Source organism: Macadamia integrifolia, chromosome 9 (assembly GCF_013358625.1).
Source record: "Macadamia integrifolia cultivar HAES 741 chromosome 9, SCU_Mint_v3, whole genome shotgun sequence".
NCBI lineage: Eukaryota > Viridiplantae > Streptophyta > Magnoliopsida > Proteales > Proteaceae > Macadamia > Macadamia integrifolia.
This window is the reverse complement of record NC_056565.1, coordinates 25,573,180-25,593,700: the sequence shown is the minus strand read 5'-3', so window position 1 is coordinate 25,593,700 and position 20,521 is coordinate 25,573,180. Positions and strand designations below refer to the sequence as shown.

General features: G+C 45.2%; 1 non-coding gene across 1 annotated transcript; it reads left to right on the top strand.

The window, feature by feature from the left end:
- Positions 1-293: 293 nt before the first annotated feature.
- LOC122090407 lies at positions 294-449 on the top strand. The gene has a single exon (XR_006143628.1). It is a non-coding gene; the product is annotated as a 5.8S ribosomal RNA (ribosomal RNA).
- Positions 450-20,521: the final 20,072 nt, after the last annotated feature.

Below are 20,521 nucleotides of genomic sequence, written 5' to 3'. Positions count from 1 at the left end.
GAGGAAGGAGAAGTCGTAACAAGGTTTCCATAGGTGAACCTACGGAAGGATCATTGTCGATACCTTCCCAGCGAGACCCGTGATCATGTTGCGTTGCGCGATCAAGGTAGGGCGTGGGAGCATGAGCTCCTTCCTTCCAGACCCTTGTAAAAGGTCAGCCTGCGATCCTTCGTACCATTCAACCCAAACACAACCACCGGCGCAGTTGGAGCCAACGAACTCGCAACGGAAAGGATATATCATTGCGCCTTTGGTGTGGTGTGGTCATCCTAGATCCGAATCTTTATCTTAACGACTCTTGGCAACGGATATCTCGGCTCTTGCATCGATGAAGAACGTTGCGAAATGCGATACTTGGTGTGAATTATAGAATCCCATGAACCATCGAGTCTTTGAACACAAGTTATGCCCTAGGCCATCGGGCTGAGGGCATGCCTGCCTGGGCGTCACGCGTCATGTTGCCCCACCTCCTTTACCCCTTGTTGTGGTGGTGCGAAGCGAAGATTGGCCCCCTGTGTCTCTGTTCGAGGTGTAGTCGGCCCAAAGTCAAGAGCTCCTTGTGTGGCAAGCGTCACGATGAGTGGTGGGTGTCGAGCCACTTTGCCATTTGTCAGCCTGTTCACACAAAACCGGACGGTGATCGGGTTAACTCCGGTTAACCCAAACCTGCCAGGATCATTTGATACAGTACCCAACCACAGCATACATACATCTAAGATAAACATTCAAAAGTTCAGTGGAAGACTTAATTTACCTGTAAATACCCCCAATATACTTGATACCCAAATTGTAGTATATAGATAAATACATGTGGGCCCGCATGTATGATATTTACACAAAAAGAATAACAATTCACGTATCAAGTACACAAAAAGGGGTCATCAAAAGAATCAAAAAGTAAAACTCTGTACGGCATCAATACTGCAGTCCCGCAGCACATCCCTCGCATGTGCAATCCGTACCGTGCTCATACTCCTCGGGGACCCACCAATCCTCATCAGAAAACTCAACTATAGGGCCCAACCCTTGATCTTCAGGCGGGTGACCTGTAAAATCGTCTAAAAGAGGTGTACAAGTGGGATGAGCTCACTAGCTCAGTAAGTGAAAAGAAGGACCACACAACAATCACATCCATATGCACTATATACTATGCAATTCATTTTAAATCTCATCCACCTAAACAACATTACTAAGTCTTTGGTTTGGTGCTACTACAACCACAGTGCGCGTATGCCCCAGGTACGAGCCACGAACTCCATCCCTTGATACGCCCATAGGGTTGTGGGAGAAGGCCCACCATGAGTATTTAGAAAAGTAAAGCATGCTGACCACCGACTCTCAACATAAAAGTAAATGATAGAAAGTAAAGGTGCTGACTCCAACAATTTAAAAGCAGTACGATTAGCCCTCTTGAATATACCACTGAGGTTGCCGACTGTCCTAATGACCAGTCAGGCATATGTCTAACCGCCACAGTGACCCGACAACCACGACCACTGCTTCCCCCCAAGTGATAACCCAACACCTCAACCCCTGTTGGGAAGGGTTGTAGCATGGGAAGATGATAATCCTAAACCGCATGCTCCTATATGACATAGTATAATTGCATAGTACCACCATGTCCCATTCCATGGGCCACCAATGCACTCGTTTCTAAGCCAACTAAGGAATCTATTCTAATAATGCATCATGCACAGTGATCCCATCATTCATCACGATTGACAATGTAAAACATAACACATATGTCATAATCATATGAGGATGACTAAGCTACACATAATTTGCATGATGAATAGATAGTCTAGATACAATTGAATGATGCAAAACAAGCCTTAAAATAAAGCCAAACGTCCTCTCTCCACTTACTTATTGTATACAAAGACTCACGCCCGGTACGGGTGAGATCCGGCGCGAGAAACGTAAATTTTAGTGAACCTATCATAAGTGAATGGGGTTAGCATTTCACCACCTTGGGATCAAAACTAAAAATATTTGATGGTTAAATCATGTTTAAAATCATAAAAGAAGGTTGCCCGTCCATTTTGGGTCCATTCGGACACAAAAATCACGTTGGGGGCCACACGGGTGGGTCGAACAGCCCACCTGTCACGGCCCACCTGTCTTCTCAGGTGGGTGGGCTGACCCACCAATCTTCTCAGGCAGGCTGGTCAGCCCACCGGTCCCGGCCCACCTGAGGGGGCGAAAAATTACCTTCTTCCTTGAAACTTTTCCCAACCTCTGGGAAATCAAATGGGGCTTTTCCAATCACATTTTCCACACATCCAAGTCTTATAAGATAATTCTAACCTAGATCTAAATTAGATTTAAGAATTGAAAAGCCTTCTTACCTTCTTTGCTCAAGAACTCTTTCAAAACCCCAAAATCGCTTCTTAGCTCAAGAAATCACCAATGCTTCTCAAATCTTGTAAACACTTCTACAAATCCTTCAAAATCAACACATAGACCATCTATTAAACCTTAGATTCATCATCTCAAGTGGGATTTACAAGATCTCAAGGAACTCTACCCAAATCAAGGGTTTTACTTGGGTTTGGTGAAAGTTTAAGAAGCATAGTCTTTGCTCACCTCCAATCGTAGATCTCGTGTTGGGGATCACTCTTCCGGCATTGTAATAGGAGGATCAAACCTTGGCACTGCTTAAATCCATTTCTTCCTCCTCTTCCTTCCCTTTTCTTCTTCTTCGTTCTCTTTTCTTCCTTCTTTTCTCTCTCCTCTTTACTCTTCTCACCAACTCTTTAGTGTAATAATGAGAAAATGAAAAACACAATAAATGTTATTTATACATTTTTAAATATCTAGTAACCACATGGGTGGGTCACTCAGGTGGGCGGATGTGCCCGCCTGTGACCACCCACCTAAGGGTGGTATGCACTTTAGGATACGGCTACATACCAGCATTACCCGTACATGGCCTTATGATGCATGTGCATGGCTTGGGTACACCTGTCTCCTCTGGGACTGACTCGGACTTGTCTGGCTAACCTATGTTCAAAGTCACCCATGCCATCATGGTCCATAAGGAACCCGCCTTAACCCTCTCTGGCTCAGGTCCTACATGGTTAAACCGGGTCAACCGTGTAATTAGACTAGGTTTAAAAAGTAGGGTATCACATTTACCCCCCCTTTTTAAAAATTTCATCCTCGAAATTGGCATACCAAGTTGTTCAAAAAGATGAGGGTACTTGGCTTGGATTTCATCCTCTTTCTCCCAAGATGCTTCTTCAAGTGAATGATTATCCCATCGCACCTTTACGAAGGAAATGGAGCGGTTGTGAAGGGTTTTCACCTTTCGGTCCAAGATTTTAGTTGGCTGCTCTGTATAGGTCATATCAGCTTCTAGATATTCTAGTTCCATGGGTTATACATGTGATGGATCGTGAACGTATCACTTCAGCATAGATACATGGAATACATTATGAACATTCCCGAGCAAAGGTGGAAGAGCAAGCATGTAGGCTACTAAGCCAACCCGAGTTAAAATCTCAAATGGGCCAATGTATCTCGGGCTAAACTTACCCTTTCTATGGAATCTTTGCAACCCTTTAGTAGGAGAAATCTTGAGAAACACCTTTTTTCCTACTTGAAACTCAATGTCTTTCCTACGGTTGTCTGCATAGCTCTTTTGACGTGACTGAGCTACCTTAATCCTTTCTCGAATAACATCGACCTTGTCACTAGTCATTTGTATCATTTCAGGTCCTAACATTCGGCATTCGCCTACCTCATTCCAATACAGAGGAGTTCTACACTTCCTACCATATAATGCCTCATATGGAGCCAACCCAATTGTAGCTTGGTAACTGTTGTTATAGAAAAACTCCATAAGAGGTATATATTCTTCCCAACTACCACACATTTCCATTGCATATGCCCTGAGCATGTCTTCTAATATCTGTATGGTTCACTCCGACTCATCATCAATCTGTGGGTGAAAAGCAGTACTCAAATTCAATTATGATCCCAAAGCATGCTAAAAACTTTTCCAAAATCTAGAAGTGAACCTTGGGTCCCTATCTGACACAATGCTCACTGGCACTCCATGCAAGTGCACTATGTTATCCATATAGAGTTGTGCTAACTTGGCCATTGAGAACTTGGTCTTGATGGGAATGAAATGAGCAGTCTTAGTAAGCCGATCAACTATCTCCCATATCGCATCCATCCCCTTTGGTGTGCATGGTAGTCCAGTGACAAAGTCCATTGTAATCCTATCCCACTTCCAGTCTGGTACTGGGAGTGGCTGAAGAGTACATAAGGTCGATGCCTCTCAGCTTTTACTTTTTGGCATATAAGACAAGTCGCCACATATAGGGCTATTGTGATTCTCATGCTTGGCCACTAGTAATTTTGCATGCTTAGCCACCAGTAATTTTGTTTAAGGTCTTTATACATCTTTGTACTTCCTGGGTGGAGTGAGTACTCGGAGCTATGTGCTTCCCGCACTATCTTGTCTTGTATCTCCAAATCATCGGGCACACACAACCTACCTCGAAACAATAATGCCCCATCGCTGGATAAAACAAAATCAGGGTCGTTCATTGTTTGATCTTGAATCTTAACTCTGATCCGTTACAATTCAGGATCTAAAGGTTGTTTCATTATCACCTCTTGCCTAATAGACGGATGCACCTGTAGAGCTGCCAGGGATATAGTCAACCATTTAAGGTTTTCTATTTGATGTTCAAGCTCTAAGGTTGCTCCTTCATATAAGAGGGTTTCATCCATTAGCGTCGCCTCTTGTACGAGTGGTGGGCTGACTGCTAAGTAAGAGAGAGACAGTCTGTGCCTTCCGACTCAACACATCTGCCACTACATTAGCCTTGCCATGATGATACTGAATGTCACAGTCATAGTCCTTCGTGAGCTCGAGCCATCTCCTCTGCCTCATGTTCAAATCTCTTTGGGTGAAAAAGTACTTAAGGCCCTTGTGATCACTGTATATCTCGCACTTCTCCCCATACAAATAATGTCACCAAATCTTTAGGGCAAAAATGACTGCGACTAGTTCCAAGTCATGAGTGGGGTAGTTCTTCTCATATTCCTTTAGTTGTCGGGATGCATACGCTATCACCTTACCGCGTTGTATGAGAACACAACCCAACCCAACCTTAGAAGCGTCAGTGTAGACTGTCATTCCACCTGTGCCTTCAGGAATGGTCAACACAGGGGCCAACACCAACCTTTTCTTCAATTCCTGAAAACTCCTCTCACATTCCTCTACCCATTCAAATTTTACACCCTTTTTGGTTAACTTAGTCATTGGTGCTGAGATCCGAGCAAAATTCTCAATGAAGCACCGGTAGTATCTAGCCAAACCCAAGAAACTTCTAATTTTAGTAACGTTCTTAGGGATTTCCCACTCTACTACTGCTTTCACCTTATCAGGATCCACCTTGATTCTGGCCTTAGACACTACGTGCCCCAGGAATCCAACTTGCTCAAGCCAAAATTCACATTTATTGTGTTTGGCAAACAATTGTTGTTCTCGCAGCCTCTGTAATACCATCCTCAGGTGCTGAGTCTGCTCCTCTTTTGTCTTCGAGTATATCAAGATGTCATCAATAAAAATAATTATCCATTTATCAAGGACATCGTGAAAGATGTCGAGAAATTCTTTAACCACCTTTACCCCTTCTAGAGGTGCAACCTTTGCATCAACATCAAGTACCGATGCTAAGTAACCCTGACATCCACCTTCCAATAACTTTACCGCTTAAAGAGCAGAGACAAGGACCTTTCTAGCCCATTTCATTTTATCTGCTTGATATACCAATTCTTTTCTTTCATCATCTGTCACCCTAATTAATTTTTTGGCACACATCACATTAGCTCGATGGGCCGACAACCAATCCATGCCCAGTATAACGTCAAAATTCTGCATGTTGAATTTAATGAGTTGTGCATCTAATTTCTTCCCACTGATTTCCATTGGGCACGGCCCATACACCTCCTTCAATTGTGTAACTTTGCCAGTAAGCATACTAACAATCATCTCATGATCTAGTGTCCTGGGTGACATACCAAGTTTCTTAGCAAATCTCTTAGATATGAATGAGTGTGTAACTCCTGAATCAAACAAGACATACGCTGGTATACTCGATATAGGTAGAACACCTAGTGCAACAATGCATATAAGTATAGCAGGTCATCAAAATTCAGCATAAGGAAAATCTTAAATTAAAATGTACCTGCTACAAATTCTATGCTAGCCTCAGCTTCCTCAGCTGATAAGGCATACATCCTTCCTTGTGGTTGATTCCCCTGGGTGGAGGTCTATATGCAGAGGGCTGACTAGAGGGTAAGGCTAGTCTAACTCGACAGTCTTTAGCAAAATGCCCAAAATTGTGGCAATTGAAGCGACGGATCTGTGATGCCAAAACTGGGGCAGGGCCCCTCTGTACTTGACCTGATGCGGATGGGGGATGGGGTGGCCTTGTGACTGTAGGCACCGTACTAGTGTTTAGGTGAAAAGATGTAGACCCCGGACCACCAGCTGGTCGAGAAAGGTAGCTAGATGGCCTATAGGGCTGTCTGTATGTAGGCCCAGAACTATACGACCCACGGTATACCTTGGATGAGTTGCCCATGTCCAGAAATGGATTAGTCCTTTTCCACAATCCAGGTGTGAGGGACTATTCTCCCTTCTGCTTATCTTCTATGGTTTCATCCTTTTGCACAATCTGACCATAATCTATCAAATCTAAGACCTTGAGCACTGACCCAATAGATGTCTTTAATCCCTTCAGAAATCTTGCAGCCTTTTCTTCAGCTGACCTCATATGCCTAGGGGAAAAATGGAAGAAGCTTTCAAACTGCTACTAATACTCAAGGATAGTCTTATTCCCTTGAGTTAAGGCCATGAATTCCGTCTCTTTACGGTCTCTGAAGCTACGAGGGTAATGGTTGGCCAAAAACAACTCCTTGAACTGCTCCCATGTGGGTTCCGGATGTGCGGCCAACAATATAGGCTTAGAGGCTTGCCACTAAGAGTTGGCCTCATTCTTGAGTTATAGCCCTGCACAAATAAGCTTCTATGCGTCAGTGCACTCAATTACCTCAAATATCTTTTCCAGCTCTTGGATCCACTGGTCCGGCTCTAGAGGATCACTCCCCACCTTAGAGAATACAAGTGGCAAGTTCCTCTTGAAAGATTTCACTACCCTTGTCGTATTATTCATCAACGGGTAATTGGGTGCATATACCGGATAGTAAGGGTACGGAGGGGGCACCATATACGAAGGAGTGTTGAGTGGCTGAACTGGAGGTGTACCCCCGGCTTGTGGTCCCATACCAGACCCTATAGGTGGGTCTTGTGGAGTAATTATCTGGGGATGTTGACCGGGTTGAGGAAGGTCTAACTGTTGCTATATAGCATCCATAAATGCCTGCTGCTGCTGGAGCATTTGTTACTGGAAGGCTTGTTGTGAGTGCTGGACTATGGTTGCCACATCACTTGGAGTGATGACAGGTGGAGGATTCAGGAGTGTAGCCATAGGTGGAGGATTCGGGAGTGTAGCCACAGGTGGGTCCCCTTGTGCCACACCCTGATCAACGGTTTATGGAGGTTGTGGGAGTGGGGTTTGCCCCACAGAGCGGGACCTTCTAGGATTTGGTGGTCGACCGACCGGACGAGGACCACGTGAGGTACCTCATGCATTGCTACCGGATCTAGTACGTACCATCGTGTCCTTGCACCTGGAACATACCATACACAAAACATTGGTATTGTAGTGTATGATGTCTTGCAACTAGCCACAACTTAATCCCGAAAATATGAAGTTAGTGCTTCGACAAGTAAGATGATGGTCCCACTCGACTCCTCCCTTTTTTTTTTAATTACCTATCAATATTATATATATAGTAATCTCCCCCCCCTTTTTTTTTTTTTTTTTTTTTCTCCTAACCGGGGGGCACCCACCGGTGGGCAGCTCGGGTCAGGCCCGCCGGTCCGACCCTAAGGCGGAAAACACACAGGGGCTTTTAAGCCCCTTTTTCCTCCTCTTTCTCCCATTCCTTCTCTTGGCTAACTTAGGGCGATTTTTGGAGGTTTCTTGGCGCGTCCACTCTCATTTTCACTCAACGATTCCACGGATTTTGGAAGATCCAAGCTCCTTTCACTTTCAAGTAAGTCTCTTCTCCATTTCTCTTCTTGGAACATGTACTTTGGAGGTTGAATCCATTTATACTCCCCAAATCTTGATCTTTTTCATGTTTCTTTCCATAGAACAATCATTCCATGAGAATATGATGCTTCCTTTGTGACTCATTCATAGTCTTGGGCTTTACTACCCAATCTATGAGAGAAAATCCCAAACCATGCCCTAATTTCTCCAATTTGGGGTTTTCTTCTATCTCTACCCTTTTCTCCCCAACTAACAACTCAAATGAAATTTCTTATCCTTGATTTGCACTTACAATGTTGGAGAGATCATGGAAACTTGTATATGCTTGCAATCCCATCTCTTTCTCATGAAAATCCATCTCTTTTCCATGAAAATCCATCTCTTTAGTGTTGGGTTTCTTGAAATATTTCTGGGTTTCTATGATTCTTTTCACATCATTCCATACTTGTGAACAACTTGAATCTCTTTCATTCCTTGCACCTCAATGTCATAATAGAAAATTTCTTCGCATAATCTTGATTGTATAATGATAGGCATTTCATTCATAGACATGTAAGCTTCAAGTTCTACACTATTATGGGATTTTTCATTTTCTTGGATTGAACTTGCACATTGAAATTTGGGGTTTTCCATAATTTGACACCAATTACCCCACTTGAGGAAATTCTCATGAGGCCTTCCATCACTTCTCACTTGCCATGCTTTATACGCCTTTGTTACTTTTCTATTTTGCAACATGCTAGTGGATGTCATGTTTTGGGGGCTTCCTCCTCTTCATTTCTCCATGGTTTAACCACTCCTCTTTTTATAATAATCCACATTATGTATTTAGGTGCATTTACATATGCTTGCTCACCCACCTATTTGCTTCCTTTGTTATGCAACATCCTTACTTATCATTATTCCTTCTCTTTTCTTATTAGGATGTCTTCTTGCAAGGGCAAGGAACCCGCATCCTCTTCCAATCGATGTAGGGCCACTACTTCTAAATGAAAAAGTACAGGGACTAGTTCCCCAGCCCTTCGCACAAGGCAACAAAGACATGCCCCCATCGATCCTTTAGACTATGATGAGGGACTCTTCCGGAGTTTGAGGGCGGAAACTAATTGGTAAACCTTTCTAAAGAGGTCTGTGATGATGGAGAAGACCGTGGTAATTAGTGATTTCAACAATATTCAACTTCAAGAGAGATTTACTGCACTGGGTTGGCAGTCCATCCTTAACATTGACCGTCCATGCTATGAACACCTGGTTCAAAGATTCTACTGTAATTTGGAGGTCTCTTACCAGTATGGGGAGTATTCAATCACCAGCATAGTGAAAGGGGTGAACATTTGCTTGACTGTGGACACCCTTGCTAGTATTTTAGATATTTCATCAGTTGGGCATCAATTCTACAATCCCTTAAGGAGTAAGCCCGTGGGCCCATCCTTAAGTTTGGAGACGCAAGACCACATTTACGAGACCATTTGTGGCAGCAAGGTGCGTCCGGATTCCGAGACGACATTTTACCCGGAGGCTCGTGTATTTGCTGACTTAGTTCAGTTTAATTTACTCCCTAGAGGAGGTCACCGGAACCAAGTAGGTTTCATGGCGGCCTACATAGCCTTCTGCATCTATAAGGCCTTGGAGGGAGGTGCCGAGCACTTATGCTTGCCCTACATTATACTTAAGACTATGAGCATCATACCACACACCCTGAGGACGGAGGTTTCCCATATGGTAGGACCCTCACCAGGATCTTTGAGTTCTTTTGGGGTGGATTTAAGTGGTGAGGAGGGAAAGACTCCAGCGGATAAATTTAATAGGGGAAACCTACAAAGGATGGGTCTCCAAGCTCTTATGAATGTACCTCAGAGAGCAGGAGCTCAAGGAGGTAGGGACAGGGGAAATATCCACAGGGAGGATGTCCCCAAGGAAGAGGAGGAAATTAGTGAGGAGGATGAGGATTATATTCCTCAATTCGAGGAGGAGGACTTCCTGGACGATGATATCCTCGAGGAGGAGCCTTTTTATTCGAGAGATGTTGATCCTGACTTTGTGAGGGTTGCAGGCCCACAGCATAGAGCCCCACCACCTGAGAGTGGTGCATTTGACTTTGAGAGTATGATGACTAGTATGAGGCCCTTGAAAGATGGACAAGATCACCTTCTGAGAAGACTAGATGAGAGTGCTACTAGAGAGGAAAATATCTTAGAAGGGCAGGCTACATTAGAGAATTCCTTCCTAAGATTGAGCGAGGATTTGGACACAACGGCCAACGCTATTTCAGTCGATTTTTCTCGACTCCGGAGGGATGTACAACTAGTGAATTCAAGGTTTGATTACTACGATCGTTGGCTCAATGTTAGATCAAGGCCTAGGAGGGATGTAGTAGAGTTAGACGATGATGAGGGTCTCTGAGGACTTATCTCACCTATCTAAATCAGCTTTTTACTTTTCTCTATGTTGTTTATATTATTATTATTATTATTTTTTATACTTTCCTCTGTTATTGGACTTGCTAGTATGGTGTTATGATGTTGTTGGTGACTTGTGGTTAGTTTTGTATGCTTGATAACTTATTATAATTTAGTTGTAACAACATTGGTTAGCCTTTATCGATTATGCTTATTTGTGTCTATATGTTGTCTATCAGGTGCTTATGTACGAAAAATTTGAGAAATCTTGTTTTTGCGTCGTTATGCTGCCAAATTTTCGTTAAATTCGTACTCGATGGGTTATGAAATCAAATAACTAATCTTTTATTTATTCCAAATAAACTTTCTCTCATGTATGCCATGAAATGCAATAAATGAATCAACCATTTTTTTTTTCTTTGGCTTTTAATTCCTTAAAGTTTTTATATTTACCCAACCTCATTTCCTATTATAGATTCTATAAGGTCTAAATGGTATGCTATAAATGGATAGAGCATCACACTCTGATACCACCGTTGTCACACCCCATTCACACAGAACTAGACCGGTGATCGGGTTAACTCCGGTTAACCCAAACCTACTAGGATCATCTGATACAGTACCCAACCACAGCATACACACATCTAAGATAAACATTCAAAAGTTTAGCAGAAGACTTAATTTTACCTGTAAATACCCCCAATATACTTGATACCCAAATTGTAGTATATAGATAAATACATGTGGGCCCGCAGGCATGATATTTACACAAAAGAATAACAATTCACGTATCAAGTACATAAAAAGGGGTCATCAAAAGAATCAAAAAGTAAAACTCTGTATGGCATCAATACTGTGGTCCCGCAGCATAGCTCTCACACGTGTAATCCGTACCGTGCTCATACTCCTCGGGGACCCACCAATCCTCATCGGGAAACTCAATTGTGGGGCCCGACCCTTGATCTTCAGGCGGGTGACCTGCAAAATTATCTAAAAGAGGTGTACCCGTGGGATGCGCTCAGTAAGTGAAAAGAAGGACCACACAACAATCCACACAACAATCACATCCATATGCACTATATGCTATGCAATTCATTTTAAATCTCATCCACCTAAACAACATTACTAAGTCTATGGTTTGGTGCTACTACAACCACAGTGCACGTATGCCCCGGATACGAGCCGTGAACTCCATCCCGCAATACACCCATAGGGTTGTGGGAGAAGGCCCACTGTGAGTACTTGAAAAAGTAAAGCATGCTGACCACCAGCTCTCAACATAAAAGTAAATGACAGAAAGTAAAGGTGCTGACTCCAGCAATTTAAAAGCAATACAATTGGCCTTCTTGAATATACCACTGAGGTTACCGACTGTCCTAATGACCAGCCGGGCATATACCTAACCGCCACAATGACCCGACAACCGCGACCACTGCTTCTCCTTGAGTGATAACCCAACACCTCAACCCCTGTTGGGAGGGGTCGTATCACGGGAAGATGATAATCCTAAACCGCATGCTCCTATATGATATAGTACGATTGCATAGTACCACCGCGTCCCATTCCACGGGCCACCAATGCACTTGTTTCCAAGCCGACTATGGCATCTATTCTAATAATGCATCATGCACAATGATCCCATCATTCATCACAAAAGCATATCAATCATTTAGCATTGAGAATGTAAAACATAACACACATGTCATAATCATATGAGGATGACTAAGCTACATATAATTTGCATGATGACATGGCTAGTCTAGATACAATTGAATGATGCAAAACAAGCCTTAAAATAAAGCCAAACATCCTCTCCCCACTTACCTATTGTGTACAAAGACTCACGCCCGGTACGGGTGAGATCCGACGCGAGAAACGTAAATTTTAGTGAACCTATCATAAGTGAATGGGGTTAGCATTTCACCACCTTGGGGTCAAAACTAAAAATATTTGATGGTTAAATCATGTTTAAAATCATAAAAGAAGGTTGCCCATCCGTTTTGGGTCCATTCGGACACAAAAATCACGTTTTGGGCCACACAGGTGGTTCGAACAGCCCACCTGTCACGGCCCACCTGTCTTCTCAGGTGGGAGGGCTGACCCGTCGATCTTCTTAGTTGGGCTGGTTGGCCCGCCGGTCGCAGCCCACTGGTGGGAACCGAGGGCCTACCCTTTCAGGTGGGTGCCCTCAGGTGGGCTATACGGCCCACCGGTCCCGGCCCACCTGAGGGGCCAAAAAATTGCCTTCTTCCTTGAAACTTTCCCCAACCTTTGGGAAATCAAATGGGGCTTTTCCAATCACATTTTCCACACATCAAAGGTCTTATAAGATGATTCTAACCTATATCTAAGTTAGATTTAAGTATTGAAAAGCCATCTTACCTTCTTTGCTCAAGAACTCTTTAAAAACCCGAAAATCACTTCTTAGCTCAAGAAATCACCAATGCTTCTCAAATCTTGTAAACACTTATTCAAATCCTTCAAAATCAACACATAGACCATCTATTAAACTTTAGATTCATCATCTCAAGTGGGATTTACAAGATCTCAAGGAACTCTACCCAAATCAAGTGTTTTACTTGGGTTTGGTGAAAGTTTAAGAAGCATAGCCTTTGCTCACCTTCAATCGTAGATCTCATGTTGGGGATCACTCTTCCGGCATTGTAATAGGATGATCAAACCTTGGTACCGCTTAAATCCATTTCTTCCTCCTCTTCCTTCTCTTTTCTTCTTCTTCGTTCTCTTTTCTTCCTTCTTTTCTCTCTCCTCTTTACTCTTCTCACCAACTCTTTAGTGTAATAATGAGAAAATGAAAAACACAATAAATGTTATTTATACTTTTTAAAATATTTAGTAACCACATGGGTGGGTCACTCAGGTGGGCGGATGCGCCCGCCTGTGACCACCCACCTTAGGCCCGAAAATTAGCCAACAAGTGAGATTTGATGGAATTCGACTCTCGGCATGTATCTAACTCTCGGCACAAGGTATATTTTAAGTATGCACTTTTGGATACAACTACATACCAGTATTACCCGTACATGGCCTTATGATACGTGCATGTGCATGGGTTGGGTACACCTGTCTCCTCTGGCACTGACTCGGACTTGTCTGGCCAACCTGTGTTCAAAGTCACCCTTGTCATCATGGTCCATAAGGAACCCGCCTTAACCCTCTCGGGCTTGGATCCTATATGGTTAAACTGGGTCAACAGTGTAATTAGACCAGGTTTAAAAAGTAGGATATCACATTTACCCCCCCTTTTTGAAAATTTCATCCTCGAAATTGGCGTACCTGGTTGTTCGAAAAGATGAGGGTACTAAGCTTGGATGTCAACCTCTTTCTCCCAAGATGCTTGTTCAAGTGAATGGTTAGCCCATCGCACCTTTAAGAAGGAAATGGAGCATTTACGAACAGTTTTCACCTTTTGGTCCAAGATTTTAGCTGGCTGCTCTGTATAGGTTATATCAGCTTCTAGATATTCTGGTTCTGGGTAATACATGCAATGGATCGTGATCGTATCGCTTCAGCATGGATACATGGAATACATTATAAACATTCCCGAGCGAAGGTGGAAGAGCAAGTATGTAGGCTACTGAGCCAACCCGAGTTAAAATCTCAAACGGGCCAATGTATCTTGGGCTCAACTTACCCTTTCTATCGAATCTTTGCAACCCTTTAGTAGGAGAAATCTTGAGAAACACCTTTTTTCCTGCTTGAAACTCAATGTCTTTCCTGCGGTTGTCTACATAGCTCTTTTGACGTGATTGAGCTGCCTTAATCCTTTCTCGAATAACATCGACCTTGTCACAAGTCATCTGTATCATTTAAGGTCCTAACATTCGGCGTTCGCCTACCTCATTTTAATACAGAGGAGTTCTACACTTCCTACCATATAATGCCTCATATGGAGCCAACCCAATTGTAGCTTGGTAACTATTGTTATAGGCAAACTCCATAAGGGGTATATATTCTTCCCAACTACCACACATTTCCATTGCACATGCCCTGAGCATGTCTTCTAATATCTGTATGGTTCGCTCCGACTGACCATCAGTCTGTGGGTGGAAAGCAGCACTCAAATTCAATTGTGATCCCAAAGCATGCTGGAAGCTTTTTCAAAATCTGGAAGTGAACCTTGGTTCCCTATCTGACACAATGCTCACTGGCACTCCATGCAAGCGCACTATGTTATCCATATAAAGTTGTGCTAACTTGGCCAAAGGGAACTTAGTCTTTATGGGAATGAAATGAGCAGTCTTAGTAAGCCGATCAACTATCACCCATATCGCATCCATCCTCTTAGGTGTGCATGGTAGTCCGGTGACAAAGTCCATTGTAATCCTATCCCACTTTCAGTCTGGTACTGGGAGTGGCTGAAGAGTACCATAAGGCCGATGCCGACAACGTTAGAAAGTTCAGAGATGTCGACGGGGGCCTCGGGAAGAGTTATCTATTCTGTTTAACAACCTGCCCACCCTGGAAATGGCTCAATCGGAGGTAGGGTCCAGTGGCTGGAAGAGCACCGCACGTCATATGGTGTCTGGTGCACCCTCGATGACCCTTGAAAATCTAGAAGATCGAGTGCCGACCATGCCCGATCGTACTCATAATCACATCAGGTCTCCAAGGTGAACAACTTATGGTCGATGGAACAATGTAGGCAAGGGAAGTCGGAAAAATGGATCCGTAACCCTAGGAAAAGGATTGGCTCTGAGGGATGGGCACGGGGCTCCCAGTCCTGAACCCATCGACTGTCGATGGACTGGTCGAGCTACTTTCCTGACGAGAGCGGGTCACCGCGTGCCGGTAGGGGACAGACTGGGAACTGCCCCCTCGGGGGCCTTCCCCGGGCATCGAACAGTCGACTCAGAACTGGTACGGACAAGGGGTATCCAACTGTTTAATTAAAACAAAGCATTGTGATGGTCCCTGTGGATGCTCATGCAATGTGATTTCTGCCCAGTGCTCTGAATGTCAAAGTGAAGAAATTTTCTCTCTTAAGGTAGCCAAGTGCCTCATCATCTAATTAGTGACGCACATGAATTGATTAACGAGATTCCCACTGTCCCTGTCTACTATCCTGCGAACCCACAGCCAAGGGAATAGGCTTGGCAGAATCAGTGGGAAAAGAAGACCCTATTGAGCTTAACCCTAGTCTGACTTTATGAAATGACTTGAGAGGTGTAGGATAAGAGGGAGCTAGAAACGGCGTAAGTGAAATACCAATACTTTTAACGTTATTTTACTTACTCCATGAGTCGGAGGCGGGGCTCTGCCCCTCCTTTTGGACCCAAGGCCCACATCGACGGGGTGATGCAGGCAGAGGACACTGTTAGGTGAGGAGTTTGGCTGGGGTGGCACATCTGTTAAAAGATAACGTAGGTGTCCTAAGATGAGCTCATCGAGAACAGAAATCTTGTGTGCAACAAAAGGGTAAAAGCTCGTTTGATTTTGATTTCCAGTAAGAATACGAACCATGAAAGTGTGGCCTATCGATCCTTTAGACCTTCAGAGTTTAAAGCTAGAGGTATTAGAAAAGTTACCATAGGGATAACTGGCTTGTGGCAGCCAAGCGTTCATAGCGACGTTACTTTTTTATCCTTCAATGTCGGCTCTTCCTATCATTGCGAAGCAGAATTCGCCAAGTGTTGGATTGTTCACCCACCAATAGGGAACGTGAGCTGGGTTTAGACTATCGTGAGACAGGTTAGTTTTACCCTACTGATGACAGTGTCACAATAGTAATTCAACCTAGTACGAGAGGAACCGTTGATTCACACAATTGGTCATCGCACTTAGTTGAAAAGCCAGTGGCGCGAAGCTGTCGTGTGCCAGATTATGACTAAACCCCTCTAAGTCAGAATCCAGGCTAAAGAAGTGACGCCTGTGCCCGTTGCCCATTTTCCAACCAATAGTAGGGGCCCTCTGGCCCCCAGAGGCACATGTCGTTGGCCAAGCCCCCGCAATGGATGTGTTGTGCGGGCTACCTTGAAGCAAAATTCCTATCGGGTGATAGGTAGAATCCTTTGTAGACGACTTAAATACGTGATGGGGTATTGTAAGTGGCAGAGTGGCCTTGCTACCACGATCCACTGAGATTCAGCCCCGTGTCGCATTGACTCATCCCCCCGTCTTTTTCCCCTTTTCTTTCCCCCTGCACCCTCCTGAGGCTAGGATTGTCCATGCGTGGCCCCAGGTATGCCCCTAAGTGTTAACTGCCCCAACGGTTGCCTGAGTATGGTTATGCGTGTTGCCCAAGTGTGCCTATGCATGCACATTGAGTGCCACTAAGTGTACACGTTGTCACGACATGCCCACCAAAGGCCATGGACTTAGGCCATTGGGCTAAGTAAGGTCCAAGTTCTAGAGTTTTCTACAAAGGTGTAGCAACTCTAGATAATTTTATTGAAGATATTTCTAGACGATATTTATAGGAGGTATTTTGGGAGAGATTTCTAGAGTTCTCCACTAAGGAGGTGAGAAGCTTCTAGTTTCCTCCCCGATCGTTGGATGGAGGACGTTTGTAAATATCTTAGCCATCCATTGTAACTTGGGGAGCCTACAAATAGGTGTTACCTCATTTGGCAAAGACACTCACCAAGGACCAGCCAAGAGTGTTCACCCGAGCAAGTGAGTTCTCAAGCCTTGTATTCAAGAGCTCTCTAGTGCAATACAAGTTCATTCTTCTTGAACTCACTCTTGTGTTTACTTCTTCTCTTCCCAAGTCCCTTAAGGAGGGTGGTTAGGCTGACTTAGTGCTAGTGACAGTGCTAAGAGCCCGCACCAGAACGGTCTAAGGCTATGACAATTGTGGGGTCAGATATTGGGTTGCGAGGGAGCCAAGCTTGTGGGATATGAGACAGGAGAGCTAAAACTGTGGAATAGAGACCAACACCTACACAAGTAAGCAACGAAGGAGCGAAGGCAAGTCCGTCGACTTTGGTGTTGCTATGGGGCCTCGCTTAGCTCGAGGGGAGCAAGTATTGGCCGAGGCAAAGTGGTGCCTAAATGTCACGGAGCAAAGTGGGGAGGAGCACAAAGGCCATGTGAAAAAGTGGGGAGGAGCTTGATGGCCAGATGGGGGAGCTCAAGGGGTTCCTAGAAGGTGCTCTCAACACCATAGTAAGTAACCAAGAGGAGATGGTTGCCACCTTCAAGGCTCAAGTATGCAAAAGAGTTGGATAAGGTGGATGCTCATATTAGAGAAGAAGTATGGGAAGAGTAGGAGGACAGCGGCGAGGGAAGCCACTACCTCTCATGACATGTCTAAAGGAGAGGTACTAAGGCACAAGCGTGATAAGAGGAATCGGTTCAAGCCTAGAGACAAGGGATTCCTATGTGATGAGCTACATTGGTTTAGGGATTGCCCCAAGAGGAAAGCTCTTAGTGCCCTATTGGAGGAAGAGGACCAAGAGGAAGAGCCACCTTGTATGGGGTCCCCAATGTAGCGTGATGCCACCAGGGCCGAGATAAGGGTCAAGGCCCTTAACTCTCAAAATGGGTTGATGTGTGCAAAAGTGTGCATCAATGGGAAGCCCACACAGGCAAAGGTAGATACAGGAGCCACACACAACCTTGCCTTGATGGAGGAGACAAAGGAACTCAGGCGAAGGGCGTCCTAAGGCAACCAACTCCAAAGAATGCCCCATACGTAATGTTGCTCGAGGGGTCAAGATGAACCTTGGGACTAAAGGAGTTCTCCAACACCATCCAGGGGCTAGGTGCTTACTTGCCCTTGGACGGGAGGGCAAGACAAGGAGATATTGGGAGCAAGCCATCCATGCCAAGAAAGAGGAAGATGCAAATGAGAGAACGGAGACAACCATACGACGTTGTAGGAGGCACAAGTTATGTGACTACAATAAGAAACCCAATAGGCGTTACTCCTTGAGAGAGGGAGGCTAATTTGGATGCTGATCCAATTATCCAAAGACACAAACTATCTCCTTATGTGGAGTATTTAGTCAAGTGGAAGGGGTGACCAGAGAGCGAGACGAGATGGGAGACAACTGGCATGCTGAGACAACTCGTGAATAAAAGTACCACAAGGAAGTTACGATGAGGGCATAGCAGATTTAGGTGGGGGAGAGTGTCACAACCTACCCAATATAGGCCCACGGGCCTAGCTCACCAAGCTCATGGACTTAGGCCGTTGGGCTAAGTAAGGTCCAAGTTCTAGAGTTTTTACAAAGGTGTAGTAACAATAGATATTTTATTATAGATATTTGTAGAAGATATTCATAGGAGATATTCTGGGAGAGAATTCTAGAGCCCCGCTAAGGAGGTGGGAAGCTTCTAGTTTCCTCCCCAACCGTTGGATGGAGGACATTTGTAAATATCTTAGCCATCCATTGTAACTTGGGGTAGGTGTTGCCTCATTTGGCAAAGGCACTCACCAAGGACCAACCAAGAGTGTTCAACCAAGCAAGTGAGTTCTCAAGCCTTGTACTCAAGAGTTCTCTAGTGCTATACAAGTTCATTATTCTCAAACTCACTCTTGTGTTCACTTCTTCTCTTCCCTAGTCCCTTAAGGAGGGTGGTTAGGCTGACTTAGCGCTAGTGGAAGTGCTAAGTGCCAGCGCGGTTGCTTAGAAAGGTCTAAAGCAGTGACAACGTGCTCTTGAATGGCCCAAGTGTGTGCCTACGCATGGGCCCAAGTGTTGACTACGTTTGCCCACGTGTACACAGTGAATGGCCGCACAACACCCCAAGTGTTGACTACATGTGCACAATGAATGGCCCATGTGTTGCCTAACTGTGCCCATGCATGCCCACAACTGTTGCCTAAGTGTGCACCCAAGTGTGCCTATGCATGCTCTTGAATGCTTCAAGTGTTGCCTTAAATGTGCCTATATGTGCCCGCAAGTGTTGAATAAGTGTGTCTACGCGTGCACCCAAGTGTCGCCTAATTGTGCTCTTGAATGCCGCAAGTGCGCACATATACGTGCTCATGACAATGCCTATGCGTGCCCCCCTAAGGGTGCCTAAGTGAATATGAAGGCAGTGCACAAGGCAACAGTACCGCACGTAGGGCCGCATAACGTGCGTGCATGGTGGCAGGCATGGCTGCACTACCATGCGAAAGGCAGCTGGCATGGATGCACAAGGCGTAGGCATCGCTGCGGGTAAGGTTACACTAGCGCGTGCAAGGCTGCTGGCGTCAAGGAAGGCTGCCGCGCACATGGATGCGGGCGTGGCTGCAATACCGCACACATGGTTGCACGCAACCTCTGGCACAGTTGCGAGTAAGGCTCCACTTTCACGAGCAGGGGTGCAGGCTACTACACGCACATGGCTGGGGGCAAGGGTGCACACTACGCGTAAGGTTGCGGGCAACAACGCACATTGCTACAGGAAAGGGTGCTCAAAAGCACACGAGGTGGTAGGCATGGCCACATATGGCTGCGGGCAATGGTGCAGGCAGCGCGCACTGGGCTACTGCCCGTGCCGCACTTCCACGCACATGATTGCGACCACGACTGCACAAGCCTTGCACATGGTTTCGAGCGTGGCCGCACATACCACGCGAAAGTTTACAGACATGGCGCACATAACACGTAGATGGCTGCACAGTCGCGCCCAAGGTTATGTTCCACGCCACACATGCCGCGTGTTTGGCTGCACTAACGGGCGTAAGGTTGCTGGCATGGCCACACATGCCCATGTCCCTGGCTGCCCTACCACTCGCAAGGTTGCGTGCGTTGCTTCACACCGCCCCCCAGGTCGCATGCATGGCTGCATATGCCACGCCCATTGCTTCCTCGCCGCGCGCTTGGTTTCAAGATTTACCGGAAGTGCCACGCTAGAGGTTGCAGGCATGGCTGCACCACTACGCGTAAGGTTGCACTGCGTGGTCGCACATGCATCACCCATGGCTGCACTACCGTGCGTAAGTTCGTTGGCATGGCCTCCCATGCGTCAATCATGATGGCTGGCATGGCCGCACATGCCACAGGCATTTTAGCACATAGCGCG